Source organism: Mauremys reevesii, linkage group 6, assembly GCF_016161935.1.
Source record: "Mauremys reevesii isolate NIE-2019 linkage group 6, ASM1616193v1, whole genome shotgun sequence".
NCBI lineage: Eukaryota > Metazoa > Chordata > Testudines > Geoemydidae > Mauremys > Mauremys reevesii.
The window spans coordinates 69845491-69869695 of record NC_052628.1 but is presented as its reverse complement, the minus strand read 5'-3'; the positions used below and the strand labels follow the sequence as shown (position 1 = coordinate 69869695).

At 40.5% G+C, this 24205-nt stretch overlaps 1 long non-coding RNA gene across 1 annotated transcript; it reads right to left on the bottom strand.

The window, feature by feature from the left end:
• Nucleotides 1–14029: 14029 nt before the first annotated feature.
• LOC120407354 lies at nucleotides 14030–23598 on the bottom strand. The gene is made up of 4 exons (XR_005599906.1): nucleotides 23462–23598; nucleotides 16048–16131; nucleotides 15450–15585; nucleotides 14030–14061 (listed from the first exon to the last, which is right to left on the bottom strand). It is a non-coding gene; the product is annotated as an uncharacterized LOC120407354 (long non-coding RNA).
• Nucleotides 23599–24205: the final 607 nt, after the last annotated feature.

Here is a 24205-nt window from a genome sequence, read left to right as displayed (position 1 = left end):
AGATATCCTGATTGTACAAGGAGATTGGAATGCTAAAGTGGGTACTGATGCACAGGCAGATTGGTGAGATTACTGTGGCTCTTTCTGTAATGCTGTAACCAATGAGAGAGGATTGAGACTTTTGGAGTTTGCCTGTTATAACAATCTGGTTCTCACAAACACATTAGGAGCACATAAAGCATCCAGATGATCAAAATGGCATGCACCTAATGGTCTACATCACAGCCAGATCAACTACATCATGATGCAAAACCAATTTAATTCTGGGACTAATAGAGCTAAAACAAGAGCTTCCCCGGTGCTGATATTGCTTTGAAATCACTCAAGAATGGAAAGACTACAGGTATTGACAACATCCCAGCTGAATTGATGAAATTCGGAGGAGAAATAGTAATAGATGTACTCACCAAGATCTGCAACAAGATCTGGCAGACAGGTGAGCGGCCCTCCTTGTGGTCACAGTCACTAATAATCACTCTGCCAAAGAAAGGCAACCTGCAATTGTGTCACAATAATTTGCCTTTTAGCTGCAAAATATGGCATTGAAATTGGTGCAGAGAGAGCCAAGCTGATGACAAACAAACGTGATGGGATCAGCTCACATATCACTGTCAGTGGACAAGAGCTGGAGACATTGAAACAGTTCAAGTATTTGCGGGCAATCACTGATGATGGATCCAAGGCAGAAATTTGGGCAAGAAATGTACAAACAGTAGCAGTGGCAAAGCTAAATCCAATCTGGAGGAACAAGAACATCTCCCTGGAATCCAGACTGAAACTGCTGCATGCATTGGTCATCTCCATTTTCCTGTATGCATACAAGACATGGACCCTTACGGCAGAACTTGAACGGAAAATACAGGTAGTAGAGATGTGATGCTTCCGTAAAATCCTGGGAATCTCCTACTTCGACCACATCACTAATGAAGAGGTCCGCAACATCATCACTCAATGCACTGGGTCATATGAAGACCTCCTGACAACCGTGAAGAAGCGCAAGCTGAAGTGCTATGGCCATGTAACAAGATCATTTGGCCTATCCAAGATCATCCTCCAAGGGACAGTACAGGGGAAGAGAAGAAGAGCTAGACAGAAGAAGAGATGGATTGACAACATAAAAGAGTGGACGGGAATGGACTTTGCGGAGACTCAAGTACTGACACACAATCATCAGGGATAGAGACAATTGGTTGATTCCTCATCAATGATGGTGCCCCAATGACCAATACAGTTATGGGAGTGATGATGATGATGATGAATTTGCAGATCAGAATAAAAGCTCAGATTCCCAGCTGTTCTGGGGCCATTTTGTGTCTATCTACCAGAGCAAGTCAGCTGTAAGCCTGGCAAACCCATCCAGTGAAAGATTTCCCCTGTATATGGAAATCTTCCTGTAGTGACTACTGTAGTGACTCTTCGTCCCCTCAACCACCCTTCCTGCACCTTCTCTTCCAGCTCCCCTGTGAAGAAAGAGCACCTATGGGGAAATAGCTGTGGCTGGGGAGTCCCTGACCCCAGTGATCATCAGCTGCTGGAATTGACCCTTCAGGGATCTCTAGCAACTGGCATAAAACAGCTCAACTTGACGCTGCTCTACTTAACACAGGAGGGGGAGCTCCCAGCATGTGGTCATCCAAGGACTGAGGTAGGGGGAAATGATTCCTTCCTCTTGCTCCCCTTAAGCTGAGCCACGCACAGTTCAGATGCAGCCCAGAATCTGATCCAATGTTGAAAGGAGTTACCTGTCCGTTTTAGGTAGTCAGTTATAATTCAGACTTCTTTAGTCTCCTTGTAACTAGCCTCTAAAAACTTTAGTAAGGTTGGTAATTATCGTATAAAATTATCTGCACTCAGACTTGGCAATCGGTTTTACCATCTGTAGGCAAATTTTAAAATAAGTCTCTGTAAAGATCAAAAACAGGTGTTTACTCTTTCCTAAATGCCTGTTTACAAATCTTATAGGCTGGGGCCTAGGAGAAGGCAGACTCCAAAGTTTATAGTCACAAAGATTTAAACAGAACAAACTATGTGAAAATACATTCGCATAGGCCTCAGTCCCCAGCTCAGTCATGCTTACATTGGGCAGCAGCTGAGGAAGAGTTGGAGGAAGGTTGCTTAGATCCACCCATCTCCTCACCCAGTCCTGGGGTAGGTCTGGATCTTTAGGGTGTTCTGAATTATGTTGGTGACAATGGCTTCCTCTCACTTTGTCCATGTGCTTTCTGTAACTCCTACACTGAGGGGCAGAACAGGTGGCATAGAGCTTGCTATATGTCAATAGCATAGAGCATCTGGATCAAGGGCCAAGGATCTTGCCAATAAAGTTAAATATTTGAATAACATAAAAAAATATCAAAAGAGCAGTGGCCCTTTGACTTAGCTGATGTTGCCATCCTCAGTGATCTTTATCTATGCCCCCTACAACCATGTTTGAACTTCTTTTGTGCCATTTATCATGCATGGAATGTCCTGTGATTTATATTTAAATATGTATTTTAATATACACAGAACAAAATTTGTCTTATAATCATTTGATGGATAAGCATTGTACCCAGGTGTGTGGTACAAAATGCCATGAGGTTCTGCCTCATATGGTAGGTATAGCATTTTGATATGACTCGAGGAACCACCATCTCCTTTTGCTGAACCAGAAGTTAAGCACCCTCATGAACTGATTTGAGAAGTCCTTTAGTAATGGCCATGTACTGTGATTACCTCTTTTCCTGTGTTGCAGAGTTTCCTGAGAGCCATGGCTCTATGAACCTTTTAAAGCAACTGTGCCAGTGCATACATGAGGCTCTGAAATGTTCTAAGCCTTGGGCACTGCTGCTCACAGGGGTTTTGTAGAATTCTGACATCTCTTTAATGGAAAAGTAAGTTTGGTGTATTGCAAATGCAGGAGCTTGAGACGGCATATGTGGCTTGCTCCCTTCTGAGATACTTCTAGTCTCATTTTCATCCTCCTTTCCCTCTTTATGTTGCAACCCCATTACTCCTGCTTCTGATTATGCACTCTACAGCTTTTTGTCTCTCTCCCACACACAACAGTAGGGGGGTTTCTTTTTTTAATGACTTCTTGGAGCAGACAATGTTCCTGTGTGTGGCAGGCTCTCCTTCATTTCTCTGGCACTTTTTCTACAGAAATAAAGAGATTGTGTTTCTGTTGTAGTAATGATTTAAAGAGAAAAAAGAATTCTACCCCAATGCTGCTAGTTTTCTTTTTGGGTTGCTTGGCAATGTTGCATATTCCTCTGCCCCTTTCCTTTCAGTCCTTTAAACTGGCACAGCTTGTTGCAGATGTTTTCTATAGGTCTATTTCTGGTATGATCCTTTCTCTCCCCAAATTTTTCCTCTTACACACAACACCATCTACCTCTCTTCAACCCCGGTTTTTATTCACATTTATTTGTTTTGTTTTGTTTTTAACATTGTGAAGCAGATCCTCAACTGGTATAAACTGGTGAGGATCTGGCCCTGTGTCTATTTGGCTCTGTGACATTTCCCTTTATGGATTCCTTAATAAACACCAAATTTTCATCAATGTTCTCTCCCCTCTTCTTGCTTACTGCTACTGCTGTGTTCCATGCAGACAGAGAACATTTTGGTGGTGTTCTGTTCTCGAGGACTGCAAACATGATTTGGCTTTTCTCTTCGCAGGGAACAAATCTTCACAGGTAGAAAGAAACTCAAAGGCTTTTCAGATCTCTCATTTTGGCAACTATGTTCCATATCATTTTAATTTGTATCCTGATTTTCCTTGGGTCTGAATCTCCACTCCATTAAGCTCACAGTGAGCTCATATATGACAATAGCGAGAGACTTAAGAAACTGAAGCCAGTGGAGAAACACTGGCATAACAAAGGCAGAATTAACCATGTGATTTTTTTACCTTACCACATCTATCATGCTTACATCTTGAAAGCTACTGAGAGTCATGTTAACAGTTGTTCCTGTTTTCTTCTCTCTCACACATTATGAAATCATGCAAATAATAGCAAGCCTGGTACGTTTGTTGGTTTAGGGATCCCATTCCATTCTGTAGTTTGCAGATAAAGCCTTTGCATTTAAACTTTTAAATAATTCAAACTTCTAATTATTTTTTATATTCCTTAACACATTAATATCAGGATACCAGTAATTAAATTATTTCTGAAGACAAATCCTTTATTAAGTCTGTTTCTACTGATAAAATAAATATCACAAAGTGTAACCATGTGTCTGTATGTACAGTGTTTCTGGTATGCATCAAACTTGAGTGAGTTTAACAAATATTTTTAGTACCCCATGATCTGGTATGTCAGAACAAGATATAGTCAGACAAGAACAAAACAAAAGTCTTCTCTCCACTAGTCATGCAGATGTCTTTCTCATTACTATTAACAAGACAGAAATGCTATATTGAGTAGAGAGCATTTACAGTTGACTCTGTCCAGAACGGACATTTACCAGCTCTATGAATTACATTTACCATATATTTGTAGTATTTCCCATTCTAAGTAGAATAATACAAAACCAGTCAGTTGCACACCAAAAAATGTAAGCTTTAAGGGGTTATTATTGATAGAGATTGAAGCAGTTATAATATACATAGCTTGCAAGTGAAGTGATCTGATTTTTCTTGTTTTAAAGTTGATATATACATTGCAATTTCTTGTATGAATTTACTATGCCTTTTCTTGTTTTAACATTTTCTTGTTAGATTGCAATAGATCTGATTGTTATTTCTTTGAGTTGTTTTGGGATGATTGGAGTCTAGATCCCTCTTGCATACAGTATAGAGAATTGCCAGCAACCCCTTGATGCAGTAAACATACATTCCTTAATGATGTCCCCCGTGTTAAGGGATGCTTAGGTCTCAGAGCATCTAGGCTACCACTTTTATCTTCAGATAGCTAGAAATGATAGAAATTAGAGAGAAAAGACCAGTTAGGTCATTTAATCCTTCCCCCTGCCAGTGCAGGACTGTTTTTTACAGTATATTAAAGAGTGCTTTATCCAGTCTACTTTTGACTAGTGATAGAATTGTCACTGCTTCCCCTGGGCCTCATTCTGAGAAAGCATGCCTGTGTTAAAAGGGCTGTGATTTTATGGACCTGCAAACCACAGCCACAACATTGTAATAAAGCTCAGGCCACCTACAAAGCTGGCCAACTGACAGATCCTGCTGGATAGGATATAAGGTGTAGAGAAGCAGACACCAGTTTGGGCCACACAAGATTTCCACTGGCAATGCCTCTGTCTGTGGGGATCACACCCACTATTCTCATTCTATATTCCCTTGCAAAAACCTGCTGCAAAGGTCACATCCACCACACATCTGTGGGTGTAGAGACCCATTGTGCAGGTTCTCTGCTGCTTTACCCAACAGCACCATTGAAAGACAGAGTTGTTTGCTGCTTGTCATGCTAACGAAACCACATAAGATAACGCTGGATTGGGCCCTTAGGAAAGACTTCTGTAGTCTAAATGAAACAATATTTCCTAATGTCCAGCCAAATCATCATGTTCATCTTGCGACACCTATTTATTCCCTCTCTCAGTCCAAATCATTCTCTGAAATGGCTCTCCTTACGTAAAGACCTTCAAATATTTGTACTCGGTTATATTCCTGCTTAGTGGTAATTAGCTGTATTTAGTTCTTTTAACCTTTCCTCCGACCTCAGTTCTTCCATATTCCTAATCATCTTTACCATTCTCTGAATTCTCTTCAGTTAGTTAATATCTTTCTTATACCGAGGCACCTAAACTGTGTATAAATTCAGCTGGACCCAATGAGTATAAAGAGTGACTGTCAACTCTATGGGGATCTCTGTCATTCAGGTTTTGGGGCAGAGATTAACTAGTTAATTTGTGTTTGGGGCACAGGTCACTGGGGATTCTTGTTTTTCTTCATTTGTGTTTGTTTGCTCTTAGCTGTAGACAATGGTATCAGAGTAAGTCTTTATCTCTAAGAAAAGGGAAATCTGGAATCAACAAAAAATGCTTATGACGACAAATATTCTTAAAGTCTCCTAACTGCTTTAGGACTTGCAGTAACTAAGTTAGAGTTATCCCCAACTTAAAAGATAGAAGAATCATAAACAAATATCCCTACCTGACCAAGTAAAGGAAAGGTCCGGGTTCTTTTCATACTTTTAATTTGTACCTTAAAACATCAGCACAGTAATATTTGAAGCACCGTGGTATCACTAAACTTAACATTAATTGAGAACAGGCACTTTACCCCTGATGTCAGCCAATGACCTAAGCCTGGGGGTGAGATGCTGTTATTCCTGTAGAGAAATCTTTTGTTCAAGCAGGTGCAGAGGCCTCTGTGTCAGACCCTGCCACATGGTAGGTCTATCATTACAAAAACAATCATATCTGTTTGGGAAACAGACTGCTGGACCAATTGCAAAAGAAAAATAAACCCAGAGAGCCTGGCAGTATTGAGACTTCTGCTGAATAAAGCAGTGATTGATTAGATCAGGGCCATTAATATCCCCTATCTCCATTGACTAAGCACTACTTATTGCTTTGGCACACTCGGTGGTTACAAGAACTTGGCTAACTTTGATCATACCATATGCCAGGCTGCTGGCTACAAGCTATTTCATTTGCAACTGTTGTCTATGGCTTGCCAGTCATCTAATATAAGGAAAATGTAGATGATGAATTGTTGACTATTATTTTGAAGCTCTGTTCAAATCTGACTAATTTAACTTTGTAGCATGATGTATATTGGCACCTGAGGAAAAAACATAATTTATATTTCAAGACTTGCAGCCCTTCCGATTCTATTGTTCAATTTCCAGCAGTCTGGAATGTTCCCTAAAGCCATCTAGCAGCCAACCTTGTTCTATGGTACAAATACATATGTCAGCATGACACATGTGAAAGTTTTTGTTAGTGAAGGACAGGAGAAGATAACTATTGTGTTTATCTTAAACAGCCTCCCATCCCACTTTTTAATAAGGGAATTCAGGAAAAACATCTTGAAGCATTGGTTATTGAATGTTTATAATCTTATTACAATGTCTTATTCTTGAATGAAAAGTTTTGTTTGTTTTTATACTCAAGGCTTTCTCAAGCTTTCCATTAAGACAAACTATATCCCAAACCAAAATAATAATAGTCTGAAAAATACTACTGTGTGCTTTGTATTAGGTAAAATCAGAACATCTATTCCCAATGTTAGAGAAAAAAATAAGGGAATTCCCCAAATTAATACTCATTACAATAGCTTCCCAATCACCAGGGCAAGGCAGAATCCTAACAGACTCTGTGACAGGAAGGCCTGGCCCTTCATGGTTTAAAGAGAGAACACATCTAGACAGAAATCATCCTGCCTTGAGAGTTCTCCTGTGAAGAGGGAATTTTCCATTGGCTCTTTGGCTGGTTTATGGATGCTGTATGCTGCTTATATCATGAGTGGTCGCTTCAGTGTACCAGAGAGTCCAACTCAAGCTATTTTAAACCATTAACATGAGCAATGTACTAACAAGTCTCAAAGAGGTAGAAGACTAATGGTAAGAAGAGAACTTTATCTTATAAGACAGTGATGACTTCTGTGTAGTTGCTGTGTATCTACTGAGGATGAGGAGGATGTTAATACTTCACCTCCGTCACCAGAAATCGTCACACAGCAACTGAAATATTGTAGCATAGCTGATATGCAACATTGGCTTCCTTTAGAACCTCCAGACCATGAGAAGAAGAGAAAAAGATGACCTGGTTTGTTTTTCTTTAATAAAATAAACTAGAATCCAAGCGTTTTTTTGTTTCTGTTCATTACTTATCAGTTATGATGTATAAAGAGGAATTTCAACATTATTAATCATTTGTTTTCTTCTGTTACATGAGCAATAAGAAGAAAGCAAATTTCTGTTATTATGTGAGGAAATTGGCATGATGTTTGAAGAATCTAAACAGTGATGTTACAAACTGCTGTGACATAAACAGCAGCCCTCTCTCTACACAATTGAGGAACCCCATGCTTTCAAGTACAGTCTGACTACCTGTGATTGCATTGATAGGCTTAGCAAAACAATGCTTTAAGTACTTGGTAGCTCAATTTCAATAATTCAAGCTGAATTCCTGTAGAGCAGTACAAATACTATTAATAATATTTATGATTATCATTGAGCTGAATAAAGTTAATCATACCTTGTATTTGATCAACAGTGGCTCAGGAACCACTTTGTACTTTTGCTATGTTTTGGGGGGGGCAGGAGCGGTGAGGAGGGGCAGAAGTAATATTGCTACTTGGTTATATTAAATACTTTGTAAATTTAGTACAGTAAAAATGAGAAAATAACAATGGGTAGTAAATTACATTCTTCACATTTTTCCTGTTCTTCTCTTTGTACATAAACATACAAGAAATGTAGAAGCATGAACAAATTGCTAATTTGACTGTCAGTGTTCACAATTGCAATAGTTATGCAAAAGATAAATCTGACTGTGTACTGGGATCTCATTCAGACATTGTATAGTTCCTTATTCTCACATGTGCAACAGAGAATATATTCTCTACTATGAATGGTGTTTCAAGGACAAATGGTTTCCAGAGGCAGCATGTTACAATACCAGAGAGAGTTCTATACTTACTAACCTCAGAAACATCTTAAGTAATCAATCAGCCATAGATCTAATTGTCACAGCTGAAAGTAATCATAATTAAAAAACTTAACATAAACAAATCCAGAGTACAGACAAGAGCTTGTTTGTGCAATCTTTTGGCAATTTAACAATCCCATGCTGAAGCCACCACTGGAATCAATGGAATAAACAGTTTCCATTGGAATACTGGAATAAACATGCCTAGGTCTCTTGAATTTAATTCGTTCACCCAGGAAAAAACAGAGGTATATAAGTACTCCCAAATTAAAGAGTAAACAAATATCCACATTAAGTTCCTGGATGTTTCTCATCAGATAAATTCTCCCTCCCCATCCAGCTCATGAAAACTTGTTAGAAATACAGGTTTCCCTAAATATGATTTTTATTGCAGAGTACACCTTTTGATCTTCCTGAGAGGAGAGTTTACCATGAGTCTAGCCAGAAAAATGAGTAAGAGATGGTTTAGCCCAATGAGCATTTCCAATATGTATTTCTGCAACATTCAGGTAAAAATAACACCACTCATCAAAATGTAGTGTTAAAGATAGCTTAAACTTCATTAGTCCCACATTAATTTATGTTTTTCATGTGACATTATAACTCTGAATCAGATATGTTAGGCAGACCCATTTGTCCATTGCATCCCCCATGCTAACCAATGACTAAGGACACAGACTACACATAGATAGTACTTACTTTGTTCTGATCACCAAACAAATTTTCTTTAGCTCTTTTTCATGTAGGGGAGACTATACTGAACTGCATACATGGAAAATCTTGTGGGTTTTTTTGTCCAATTCTGTGTATTTTTTTGGAAGAGAACGTCTTAGAGATCCTGGAGAGCATTTTCATAGTAGTTTTCAGAGGTTCTGAATAGGTTACATTAAAAATGATCCAGGGAAAAGACTAAAATAACAAAACTGAAGCCCCCAGTTGTGCAAGCAGAAATAGGTGACCAGATAGCAAGTGTGAAAAATTGGGATGGGGGTGAAGAATAATAGAAGCCTATATAAGAAAAAGGCCCGAAAGACTATCCCTATAATCAGGGCATCTGGTCACCTCCATCTTTGACAAGTAAACTGATGGTAATACATGATTGCATTAAACTGGTAGCTTCCTTTAAAATATTGGAATTGTAGTAGCTAGTGACTAGGTACAGCCTCTTAACTATGGTATAAGACCACCTGCTTACATACAGTATCTGCAGTAGAATGTAACTCTTGCAAATAAGAAAGGTACATGTTTTATTCAGCTGTCATACATTCAAATAAACTAGAGGCGACATGATAGCTGTTCAGCAGGATATATTGTTTTTATCTATGCAATTGTGGTTTTTTTGAGTTATAAACTGGTAATGTCTTCTTGTTGGGATTTACTGGTTACATGACAGATTTATTCCAGGAAACAGATGTTCCTTGTTTCTTAATAGCTATGAAAGAGCTATGGGTACTGTAGAATTGAAAAATTATCTCCACATAGTAGGAATTGTATCTCTTATTATTAGAAATGGACACAAGCCAAGTGATCTCCGTGCATTTTAAAATGTGGGAGCTGTTGAAAATCATTATCAATTTGGAAAGTTTCACCTGAAAAAAATGTTTTCAGCAAAACAGTGTTCAAGTTAATCATTTCTCTTTGACTTTTTCCCTCTCTCTCCTTTTGTGAGCTTGTCACAGTGTTCAGAGGACACTCCAGACCAGTGAGGGGTTGAGTCACAACCTAGTCCATAGCCCTGAGTGCCTCACAGTACCTTGCTGTTGTAGCTCCCAACCTGAGATTCTCACAGCCAGCCTAAAAGCATGCAGGCCTGAGTGTCTATGTGGCTAGACACCCCTGGTTCACCATCTCTGACCCCAGCAGTCTGTCTACAACCACACAGCCCCACTCTGACTTCCACCACCCTTGGTGACTACTTGTAGGGTGACCCCAGCACACTCCTGGTCCTGAAGTTTCCCTATGCTGTGCGCTTTGTAGTTTCCAGCCCTCTCCTGGGCAGTTCAGAGAAATAATAAGATTTGTTTGTTCTTCTAAAGCAGTGTTTCCCAAACTTGGGCCGCCGCTTGTGGAGGGAAAGCCCCTGGAGTGCTGGGCCGGTTTGTTTACCTGCCACGTTCGCAGGTCTGGCTGATCACGGCTCTCACTGGCCGTGGTTTGCTGCTCCAGGCCAATGGGAGCTGCGGGAAGCGGTGACCATTATGTTGCTCCACCTGCGCCACTTCCCGCAGCTCCCATTGACCTGGAGCGGTGAACCGCGGCCAGTGAGAGCCGTGATCGGCCGAACCTGTGGACACAGCAGGTAAACAAACCGATCCGGCCTGCAAGGGGCTTTCCCTAAACAAGTGGCATCCCAAGTTTGGGAAACACTGCTCTAAAGACACACAACCCACCAGCTCGCCACATTAACTGGAGTTAACATTTACTTCAATTCAAATGCAGTGCTGGTGGTTTAGATTAATAGTAAAACAAATTTATTAACAAAAGAATATAGGGTTTTAAGTGAATTCAAGTATAAGAAATAAAGTTAGAAAAGGTTATAAACAAATAAAAGTGAAAACACACATCTAAAAGTCTAAAACATAATTTAGCAAGGTACAGGCTTTGTTGAAGATTATTTCCTCACCTATATTCAGTGGTAAAAGAAAAGAGAGCTTAATTTGTGTGATCAAAAGAACCACCTGCTCTTGACCCTGGAGGGAAAAAATGAACAAAAAGAGTTCAGTCTCTTCTGTATTGAGTTTAGTATTTTCAAAGACTCCTTCTCACTTATGTTTTTATCATTTGCTCTAAGGCTCTCCCTAGACTTTTGAAAAAATATTTTGATACATTTTCCCTGTAGAACTGAACAAACTAGTCACTCATGAATTTTACAGAGGCTTGTTGTGCTTCTTTGCACCGTCTCTTGGTTATAAATTTTAGATCCAAAAATCAAAGTGATGACATAAGAAAAAAGAGAGAACAGCAACTTATGACCTCTATGTCCTTAGGAAGCTGGTTCCACTGTGGCATAAATGCAGTGGCACATATACTGCAGTATTTGGGGCAGTTGGTAAATTTAATGTATGGCTCAGGGAATTGCTAATGAGATGGGGGGAAAACAACAAAAACGAACAAACAAAAACCTTTCCCCTACAAGTCAATTAGCCAAAATGAGGACACGGTCATTATTGACCAACTTGTTTCCATTTTTGATGACACATATGATGGCTGATTAGTGACCTGAGTAGGATAATATTTTAGTCTCAGTCCAGTTTTTAGGACACAGGAATCCACATCACAAAACTGCCATCACAAATGGCATCTTTATTGACATTCTCTGTGGAGAAGTGAAGGACCAAATGGGCATTGGAAACTCAAATATTGTCACCTGTCAGTTAGGACTGTGATACATTGGCGAGATGATGTGGGAAAACTTGCCCCAATGTTGTACCTATTTTGTCCATATATAAAGGACTTTACTTGTCAACACTATCAGTTAGGCACCTTTCATAAACACTATATTCAATTAAATATTTAGAGTTAAAAGTTTAACTGTACTTCCAAAGCATGGGCTGAAAATGTGTTACCTTTAATGAGCTCACTTGGAAAAGGCTACACAGATAAAACGGTTAATGGGTATTTCTGGCTTATTTACCTGTCAGGTGTACTTCCTAATTGAACTCTTCTTTTTACATTTTTGGCATGGTTCTCTGTTCCTTTAGGAAGATCTCTCACTGCTCAGTCATATAATTAAGTCTTGCTTTTTACCTTTAATGATTAATGATTACTATGCTATATATATATATGTGTGTGTGTATGTATATGTATATATATATATATATATATATATATATACACACACACACACACACACACACACACAAAATACAGCTGTGCACCTTCCCTCCTTCCTGTATCCCCAACACACATGCAGACCTTGTGGTAGAGAAGAAAAATGTGAATTAAGTTAGAATGTTAGTGAATGTGATTGTGATTCTTTAGGCTAATGGACACAGCGTTAAACTCTGCAATTTTCTCTGGCTCTCAGGTTGAGTACAAATGTGTGGTTCCTAGGATCACCATGCAAGATCCCCTTAAGTCTAGGCCTGTACTAAACTTTCACAGAATTGACTAATGACTGCTCTACACCTTCTATTACTACACACACACCTCTAAAGATGTACATCATGCTTGAGCTATGTAAAGGGGCCCTCTTTCTCACCACGCTTCCATATCTCACTGCCTTATGTATCTTTAATACAGCATTTCTTCATTATACTGCATACTGACTCTCTAAGAAATTCCATTGGAATTACAGAATTAATAAATGCCTCATGACTATTTTGGATTGTTTACCCAAGTATCCTTGCAGATCCATTCATGAATAAATTATCCATGGTCTGTTAGGTTAAACAAATTCTTGGGTGCTGGGTTTGTTTTATGCTATTCTCTCTGACATTTTGATGTTTTCTTTATCATATAGATATAATTTCTTTAGTATATTATATTTTACTTTAGCAAACCTCTAAAGGAATCAATTCTATAGTTTTGTCTAAGGGCTGGATTCTGATGCCCATACTCAGATTGACTTTCCAAGCAGCAAGTTCAGTGTGACTACCCTTGAAGTAAAGTGCTATGCAACATGAGAATTTGGACTACAGGATCAAGCCCTTAAAGTGATATGGGAAATCACAAGTAATATGAACAGCAGATTGAGTAGTTACTGTTATCAGTGGTTTAAAGACCACTGATAACGAGGTCAGCAATATCTTTTCTTTAAAAAGAAGGAAAACAAAGAAAACAATAAATCATCTAGCTCTTTTAAATGGAATAAAGAAGAAACTTGCCTTTCCTCCCATATCAATCAGTAGTTTCCATTGCAGACTGCCCTCTCATATATGATTTTTTTTAAAAAAAACTGGTGCCTTTTAACTCATCATCAGGGATCTAGCCATGCATGCTTTACCACTGAAATGACCATAAGTTACTGCAAACATAGCTGCCAGGTCTGTAATATTTCTTCACTGGCTAACTTCCCAGCTGTTAATGCCATCTGTCTGAAATTCAACCCAATGGGAACAGGAGTCTAGCTAATAGAGAAAATAGTGTGTTGTATTTTAAATTGTTTATCCTATTATTAACCAACAGCTCTGTCAATAGCAGAGGTAGTTCTGAGGTGCAAAATTTGAACCAGATCTAAACTTCCAAATTTCAGAGGTGCTCCAGCCTGTGGTCTTGATTTGGACCCATCTCAAGTAAACAGACATTTAATAATACTCTTAAATGCTAACTAAATATCTCATTTGGATAGTAACAATCAGCCTTTTGTGATTGGTGAGAGTACTCTGACAGCAATCAGCGAGTTGTAAAAATGTTAGCAAATCCTGAAAGTTTTGCAGAGTTTAGCATTAATTACTATTCTCTCCATAATTTGGACTAGTAGTGTTTTATTTGCTGTTCTTCTTTCAAAAATGTGTCATTCACCTACAGAGAAGAAACAGTGTCATGAGACTTGGGCAACCAATCATACACAATAAATAAATAGTGACCAGCCAACATGACCAGTCCACAGACATATCCTAGTGGGAAATTAGTCACCCAAACTTTGCTGAATACTCACAAATAAAAAATATATTCAAAGAACATCAAGATCACCTGTGAAATGATTTAACCATATTAAGAGGCAACATCCATAGTGAATATCATTCATAATGAATAGTTTGATAGTTCTGCCTTATACTACGTACTTCAAGTAACCATGCAAATTCAAATTTGTATTTTTCAATTTTTCTTATTCTAACAAAATATCAAAATGACCCTGTAGCGAGGTGCTTACCCGCTCTTGCCCTTCAGGGCTTAAAACAGCCCAGGAGAAGGCTGTGGCTGGGGCAAGAAGCCTGGCCTGATTGGGGGAAAGCAGGCTCAGCTGTGGCCCGGTCCCAATCAGGCCCAGCTGGCCCCTATAAGAGGCAGTGAGCCAGAAGCCCAGTCTTCCTCTGCCTGTAGAGGGAGATGGGCCTGGCTGCAGGGAGCTAGACACAGGGTACCTGGGGGGAGCAGGGCTGGGGAAAGGCAGAGGAGCTGGGGGAGCTCCTGCCTGGAAAGCCCCAGGCTGCAGCCTAGCATAAGGCCAGCAGGTACTAGGGGTTGCAGGGGGCAGCCCAGGGGTAGGCAAAGGCAGCAAGTCCAAACCCCTTTGCCTATGATGAGTGGCTGATACTGCAGTCTGCCCCAATTAACAGGGGCTAGATGGAGACTGGGCAGTAGCCAAAACTGAGGAAAAGTGGGGATAGTGGGTTGGGGGTTCTCCAGGGAGGGGATATCCAGATTGCTGGGGTACTGCCAGGAGGCAGCACCCCAGTTAAAAGGGCACCAGGGTCCAGGGAGGGGCATGGGGGCCAAGAGGACCAGCAGATCACCAGCCTGCAGAGGGCGCTCCTAGCTGGAATGAGCTAATTCCCAGAAGTGACCAGCAGGAGGCTCCGCAGGGGTGAGTCCACACCTCTACAGACCCACATGAGAAAATGACACATTCAAATATTTATAAAACTATATTAAAAAAATTAAATAAATGAGGCAGCCTGTCTCCATATCAGATCGAGATGTGACAAGTATAATCAAATCAACCTACCAAGAGAGGAGAAGGGGGCTTTCAAGTAAAATATGCATAGGAATCACTTCTGATTAATTTCTCTTTCTGGAATGATGGCAGAACACAAAACTCCTAGCACATGGCTTGAGTTTTGTGTTCCCTTTAGGATTGGCTGGTACAATGTTACGGGACCTGATACACAAAATAATGGCCTCATTCATTTTTATGGGATTTTGTATATATATGAAAGAGAGGGAAAGAGAACAAGGCTTTTACTAACCTTTGAAGAGGCTCCCACTCCATGCACGTTTCCCATAAAAAAAAGTACAAGTGCTGAGTAGTGAAAGAGGTCAAATAATGGACTAGGAACACTTGAAGAGATTAGGAGGATGTTTTCTCTCTTACTGTAATAGGAGCTATGTAAGAAAGAATTATTCATGTCAGCTGAAGGATTTTTGTGCTTCTATATTAATTTCTATTATTGAACACCCATCCCACGTCTGTTTTGGTGCCATTTGGGTAACTAATTTCTACCAAGTGTTAATTCAGAGGCATCTGGATGGAGGGTAGACAATTTACTGTGTTGTCTAGTTCCATCCTTTTAACACATAGCCACCATTACTTACTGTTGATTGTACTACATTGACATTATTGCCTTTGAAAACAAAGCACAATCTCAGAAACTTGAGGATAGAATGCTTCCAATGCAGCAATCCTGGCACTAATTTCATTTCTGTGAATCCCCAACCCTGAAAAATGTTTAATTCACTCTGCTATATATTTCTTGAAATTTTGCTTTTTAAAAACTATGCAAGGCACCTTGTCCTCTGTACTACAGCAGAGAAGGATACTGACTGTTTGAGAGCTAGTTCACATACCTGTGGTGATGAGAACATAATGGTGTTGCTTTCTTCCATGCAGCTCCATAAAGTTAATAACTTGGTTTTTATGGAGAAGATAGTCTGAGGAAGAATATAGTGACATGGGTCAGCTCTACTCATGAATGTGTATGTTAGGATGCATAACTCTCAACTCTGACTCATTTCAAGGGCCATCATCACCACTCACTTTAGTCCCAAAGTCCCTGCATCACACACAAATCTGGTGACCCCTCTTGTTCATTATTGAAAAATATTTACATCAGAAAATGTGGCTATAAGAATAGGTATATATTGGATTCTATTTTTAAGTTTTCTATGTGAATAAAAAGTTTTTGTGCCCCACATTCTGGGTCGTTGTCACACATTTGAGCTTTAGCAGATTGAGAAATATGTTAGGGTACTATGTTTGCAGGGAAGACAATCAACCAGACAAAGAAAGAAAAAGTCCCATAATTACATAACTGAACTTCCAGCTGTAGACAATTAAAGATTTAACATATTAACAATGAGAATCCTTCAAACAGGAGGAAGAAAGGTAATTGGCATAAACTCCGCTCTCTGTGGAGATAATGGCTATAATCAACATTTTGGCCTATCAGCCTTTATGAGGTGGTCATCATCATAAAGAAAATGGATGGCTCTGGAGGGCAAGTTAAGTGCAATTTCAGATCACTTTGAGCACATAGTGCAATAATGTATGTTTTAAAAAGAAACAATGAGGATGTTTTATCAGGGTATCACCATCCTTTGTTGCCAGAAAAGAGGAGCAGAAGACCGCCAGGAAGATAAATACTCAACTGTGAGAAGCATAGTCTTATTAGAGGGTACTAGTAAGCCTTTGGATTGATTGGCTAGTCTCCTCCAGCCCAGGGCCTCCGAGGTTATGCAACCCATGTTGCTTTTTGAAAGAACTGATTGTTACATAAGTCAACTTTCACACCAAAACAAACCAGGTTCCCATTTGGGCACCAGTTTCATAGGTTCCAAGGCCAGAAGGGACAGTGTGATCATCTAGTCTGATCTCCTGTATAGCACAGGCCATAGAACTTCCTCAATATAATTCCTAGAGCAGATCTTTTAGAGGGTAATAATTGGAGATATACCAATCTCCTAGAACTGGAAGGGACCTTGAAAGGTCATCAAGTCCAGCCCCCTGCCTTCACTAGCAGGACCAATTTTTGCCCCAGATCCCTAAGTGGCCTCCTCAAGGATTGAACTCACAACCTTGGGTTTAGCAGGCCAATGCTCAAACCACTGAGCGATCCCTCCCATGATTGAAAAATATCCAATCTTGACATCACAACCCTTGGAATGTTCCAATGGGTAATTACTCTCACTATTAAAACACAATTTCCCATCTGAATCTGTCTAACTCCAACTTCTAGCCATTGGATTGTGCTATACCTTACTCTGCTAGACTGAAGAACCCACTATCAAATATTTATTGCCCATGTTGGTACTTAAAAATTGTAATCGTCACCCAAAGGGAGGTTAAGAAGGTTAAGACCTTCTCTTTGGTAAGCTAAATAAATTGAGCTTCTTGAGTCTATCACTATATCATAGAATCATAGAATTCAAGATCAGAAGGGACCATTATGATCATCTAGTCTGACCTCCTGCAAGATGCAGGCCACATAAGCCGATCCACCCACTCCTTAAGCAAGCGACCCCTGCCCCATGCTTCGGAGGAAGGCGAAAAACCTCCAGGGCCACTGCCAATCTACCCTGGAGGAAAATTCCTTCCCGACCCCAAATATGGCATGTTTTTCTAATTTTTTAATCATTCTCATGGCTCTTCTCTGAACCCTCTATGGATTGCTGCTAAGTAGACACCGAACTGCCTCTTATTTACCCTGGCAACTCCACAGGTCTGGAACCCTTACATCAGGGGAAGAAACATCCGTACCTCAGGTTTCTATTTTATATATACTGGTAATTATTACTAAACTAAATAACTAACCAAAAAGGATAAAATACTGTACTTTTCCACAGACACTATTCTAGGTTCTAGCCACTCCTGAACATGTGCATATACACTCACACATTGTATCAGTCATCAGCTTGAGTTTAAAAAAAAAAGTGCAGGAATGCTGAGGTGGAGACATCCCTATACTAATAAAAGATGGAAAAAGAAACAAAACCAACTTGGTTAATTCTTATACAGGATGGCTGTCATGACTCTTGTTTCATTCAGCTTCAGGAAGCTGGTACATGGTTGAAAAGGTTAGTGGGTGGTCTTGTCAGATCTCAGATGTTTTAGTATCGACAGTTTGGCTGGCTGACTGGCCAGAGATTATTTGTTTTTAAATTTCAAATATTAGATGTTGCACGTTGTTGGGCTCCAACCATTGGTGGTCATCCAGGAGGATGAAAGAAGCACATGCCTCTTGGTCAGGCATTCAGACACTGGCAGCAGCTATGGGAGGCAAGCAAGCCAAACAATTCAGGAACTAAAAGTAAAGCTTCTTCCTTTAATTCAGTTTTTGAAGATAGCAAGCTGGTTAGAATTTCCTGTTGGGAACTTCCCACTTCTTAATGAATCTGAATGGGACACTCTCCTACGATTACTGGCATCACCCTATGGGGTGGGATTCTGTCAACTTTATGTTGACAAAAAACCTCTCACTGCAATAATTTCAGGCTCAGAAAGTCCAGGGATCCAAAAAATAGATTCAGTCAGTCAGTCATTAGGTCTGCAGGAATTCCGAGACATTTGAGATCATGGGTCAGTCCATAGGCATTATGACCATAGACCATCCTAAAAAAAACAAACAAATAAAAAATAATGTAAAAAATGTAAAGGTGGTAAAAGATTGGAATTGAAATAATAAGAAAACACTAATGATATATTCACTCAGCCATGCATGTGAAGAGACAGCTATTCTACAGACAGATACATAAAATTTTCTTTTATATTTTGATACTCAAAAACCAACTTTTGAATAGCATTTTTAAACCAAAAGTCTGGGTGAAATGTTAGACTATACCTCATCAGAGTAAAAAGTCTTTTCCTCCTAACCACTGTATATCAGGATTTAATTTTTATATGCGGGCCTATCTGCCTCACACAAGGTTTGTGCAGTTTTACAGTATTGGTTGTCACCAACATAAACCCAGTAATATAGGTTTAGGAAAAGATAAGGAGAGTTGCAGCAATTTTATCTAAGTTGATGCCTTATATTTAAATATGAGACTATAGTTTTAAATATCGGATTATCAGAGCATGCTTATTTGCTATCAGTATTTTTATGTACCTTATTTAATTGCTCCCACTCCCTGTTGCCCAAGACTCGATAGTCATAATTTACTCTACAATAGGGTCATTTAGGATTTTTCATTCACAAGCAGAGATACAGCTCAGCTATTACTTCCCCAAATGAACAGAGATAAGGGATAAGTAGGAGATTCTCTTCCTTCATTTGAAGTAGCATGAGAGTTTGCAGAGACACATTTGAGCAGGTCTGCACGTGTTATAATTTTTTGAAGCACACAGATACTGTGATGACATTGGTTTATGAATGTAGATTACATTCAATAGACAGCAGTGCCCAGACAATCTTTCCTGAAAGTAGCTATCTAATTGTGAAGATGGGTAAAAAATAAGATGATATTTTGAAGATATTCTCTAGTCTCATGTGGCAATGCAGACTGAGGCCTGGATTTAATTTTCTGGAGAGAGCTATTGGGTTTGTAGGTAAATCCAGACTACCAGGGCTAGAGGTTCTAAATTCTACTTCTGCCTGATCAGAGATTTCAATCTTGACATGTAGCTTTCCAAGGAGATCGGCTTGAGATTGGATTTGGGTCAGGATGGTCTGGCCATATTTAATACAATAACATAAGCAGAATATGATTACTTGTCTCACAATCACAGACAAACTTAGCAAGAGTTGCCAGGATATCACAGAAAAACCCTGCAGATTCTGAAATAAGGGGGGATGTGTAAAATTCATCTTTACTGTAATCATTTCATAACAAGTTTGACCTATTTGCTTTGTAGCTAAAAATCTGTCCTTCTCACAGACTCCTATATTTCCCCAGTTACAGAAGTATTCAAAGTTCATTGAATTGTGAGCATCTATTTCTAGTTCATTCATAATAGTCTCTCCCAGCTGAATCTGCTTCCGTTTCATTGAGGCTGTATCCTCTCTTTGTCAGAATCCAGTTTGATACAGGCATCAGTGTCCCAAGAGGAGATTGAAATTATATATCACTTTACTTGTTACCAAATATTATCTGGAAAAAATTCAGAATGAGGTAATAAGATACACACATTTTCATTGTATATAATATGGTGATCCTTGCCAGGCAATGGTATCCCTGCTTGCCTTCTGTCTCAGTATCTGAGTGAAGAAGGAATCTGGACAGTTGGTTCAGATTTGGTCTAGGTATGACTGAGGTGATACTGTCCAGCATGGGGAAGCATTTTGAAAAACTGACAGGAATTCTGGCTTCACACTCAGCTTTAGGGTATCTATTTTCTCCTTGTCAAGATGGTGAGTAAGCTCAAGGTGCTATTAGATGCCTTTCTGCTCCTGGAATTCACAGGTAGCAACAGGGGCTAGAAATGCCTCCCGCCACCACTGCTCTTCCAAATTTCATTTAGCAAAAAGACTGGCTCTCTCCTCGAGATCTAGCATTAAAGATCCAGACCCTTTTCACTTCCAGACTACACCACAGTACAACATACTAGCCAGTGTTACTTGTAAGTCTGCCCAGAAACTGTTGCAGTTTCAGAATACAGTAACTCCTCACTTACCATCCTCCCGCTTAACGTTGTTTTGAAGTTATGTTGCTGCTCCATTAGGGAACATACTCATTTAGAGTTGTGCAATGCTCCCTTATAACGTCGCTTGGCTGACTTTACAAGGGAGCATTGCACAAGTTCCTCACCTCTGCCTCCTCCCCCTCCTTTCCTCCCTCTCTCCCAGTGCTTCCCCCACCACCAAACAGCTGTTTGGTGGCGCTTAGGACTTTCTGGGAGGGAGGGAGGGAGCGTGTGGGGAAGCTGCCTCTCCCAGCCCCCCGGCAGGCTGGGCCACCCGGAATGCAGGGGCTTTAGGGGCTGCAGGGCCCTTGGCTAAGGGGGCCCTGGCCTGCAGCTCTAAAGCCCCTTTTGGAATGTGGCCCTGCGAGCACGGGCCGGAGGACTCAAGAGGAGCAGGGCCAGCTGCACAGCCAGAGAGAAGCGCCGCTTCTCTCCAGCCGGCTTTGAAGGGGAAAGCACCACTTCTTTCTGGCCACTGGCTGCACGGCTGCCCCACTCCTCCTGAGTCCTCCGGCCTGTGCTCGCAGGGCCTCATTCCGAAAGGGGCTTTAGAGCTGCAGGCCAGGGCCCCAGGGCCCCCTTAGCCAAGGGCCCTGCAGCCCCTAAAGTCCCTGCATTTCGAGTGGCCCTGCCTGCTGGGGGGGAGCTCCCAGAATCGCAGCCATAGGGGTGGTGCCGCACCACTCAGAGCCACCTGAACACCCCCCTGCACCAAACAGAAGCTGCCCCAGGTAAGAGCTCTGCACTTCCTGCCTGCCCCATCCCTGAGCCTCCTCCCGCACCCTAACTCCTTCCCAGACCCCGCACCCCCAGCCCTGAGCCCCAGGGGTAAGCCAGGGCACCTCCCCACCATAGTACAGTACTGTACAATATATAATGCCTTTTGTCTGCACCCCAAAAATTTCCTTGGAACCTAACCCCCCGCATTTACATTAAATCCTTTGGGAAAATTGGATTTGTTTAACATCATTTCACTTAAAGCTGCATTCTTCAGGAACATAACTACAATGTTAAGTGAGGAGCGACAAAGAGTCGTGTGGCACTTTTTAGACTAACAGAAGTATTGGAACATAAGCTTTCGTGGGTGAATACCCACTTCGAGAGACGCATGTATTCACCCACGAAAGCTTATGCTCCAGTACTTCTGTTAGTCTATTAGGTGCCACAGGACTCTTTGTCACTTTTTACAGATCCAGACTAACACAGCTACCCCTCTGTTAAGTGAGGAGTTACTGTACAGCAGCTTTCCTTCTAGTCAGCGCAGATCAATGAGACCACATCTTTCCAATGCTCTGTACTCTCCACTGACTGCCAGTTCAATTCAGTGTTTAATTCTAAGTTCTGATGTTAGGCCTTAGAGCTACACTGTCTCACAATGCCTGTCTCCAGGAATGACCCTAGACCAAATGGCGCCCCAGGTGAGGAGTGTCTTTCGTGCTCCTCCTTTCATTTGTTAAACTTTTGAATATCTTACAGCACCCCAGGCAGTCTCCTGGGTCGCTTGCCCCTAAATCTGGCCCTGCCTGTCTCCTCCCACTCTCCTGAGGAGGATTTGGCTTTGATTCTGAAGGTAGAATTTTTAGGGAGAGGATGCACATGCACCCCACTGACTAGAATTCATTCCAGCTGGGGATCCATCTGAGCAGAAGTGTAGGAGAGAATAAAAGATTCATCTCTTTGCTCTAACTTTCCCCTTCCTGCATTTTAGAGTGGACCTGCCAACACTATCTGAATGCTATCAGGTTTTGTTCTGTTTTCCACATAAGCAGTTTTAAACAAAGATTAGGAGGAGGAGCTCACTTTCCACCATGGTGGAGAATTTCTGTGTTTCAGTGTCATAGACAGGAAGCCCACATACTATGCTGACTGCCATCACAGAAAGGAGTAGGAGGAAAAGAAATACATAATTGAGTAAAATAACTAGTTACAAATAAGTTTCAAAATGCAGTCTAACATTGCTAGTTACCTTTACTCTTTGTGTGACAACACTGATCATTAAGCAGTTGTGTCACATGACACTTTCCTGACCAGTGTGCGCTTGAAGAAAAGGCTCACTGCTGCAGGTAGAAATAAAATCAATATACTCCTGGTGACACATATCTGATTGATTGCCATTGTTAAACATGTGCTTTCTTTACTTCCACCTTCATCAAGAATGGTGATCCCATTAAGATTCAGATGATCTTTCCTACATATTGTGCTAATGCATTCCAAGTCTATCAGCATTTCCAGCAGGGCCAGAGAAATGTCAGGGGGCATAGGGAATGAGTGAGGGACTGAGAATGATGTGGAGTAAGCAAGAGAAAAGGAATGGGAGAGGGAAGCAATAGAAAGGGCATGGGAGTGTTACAGGAAGGGTAGGAGTGACAAGTAAGGGGAAAGAGAAGATATTGAAGGAGAAAAGAGGAGGATATAGGTTATGTACAGAGGGCCTGGCTTTTTCTTCTTTCTCTTTCTGGGCCCAGCAATTCTCCTGCCAGCTTAGATTGTCATCAATAAAACTGCTTCCTCACAATTACAATGTGTATCTGGAAACTAGCCACCCTTCTTGTTTAACCACAGTACATGCTTTGGAAATTTCATTTAAATGTCAGAACTGTCTGTTTGAATTGAATTGAATTCTATGTAACTGTTTTCTTTTACCGAAGTCAACCTGCAGTGCCAAAACCGCTGCTGATTCTTCTAACGTTTAACTTCTTCCTCCCAAATCTGGCTTTCTGTAATATGTCAAAATCCACTCTCTCGTCATAACTAAATGCCATTTAAAAAAAAAAGCCATGGGGTGGGATTTGCAAAAGCACTGACAACTAGCCTAAACACTGCATTTAAAACTGACCATTGTTGCATCACAGAACTTCTCACATCCAGCAGCTCAGTGACTCATGACATAAACCAGTACAATACTCTATTTGTCTCACCAGACTTCAGTGCCATGTTCCCTCCATTTACTTCATCTTATTGGTTCATGAGGAACAAAGCATCATGTTCCACAGCACTACCAGTGGCTCAGCCCTGCCTTCTCCCTGCCGTCTATATTTCACAATGACTGGGGTTTGCAACAGCCTCTGCGGAAGATGAAGCTGCGTGGTTTTCTTGTGAACTACCAATGAATCAAGGATATTCAACAGTTTTGTAGAAAAGCAGATGGACTTTTAAAATAATTATTTTCATACTGATATAAATATTTTTAAGCTACCTCCAAATTTTTGAAGTGCTCGTCATTCATTTTGTTCAGCAACCATTAAAATGACCAGTGTAGCATCTCACTGGAAGACCTTTCAGAATCTTATCTATTAATAAGTGGAAAACAGTTGGTACAAAAGCCACACCATATGGTAGTCTGTGATATAAATAGTGATATAGACCTATATGAGTGTTCATGTCACC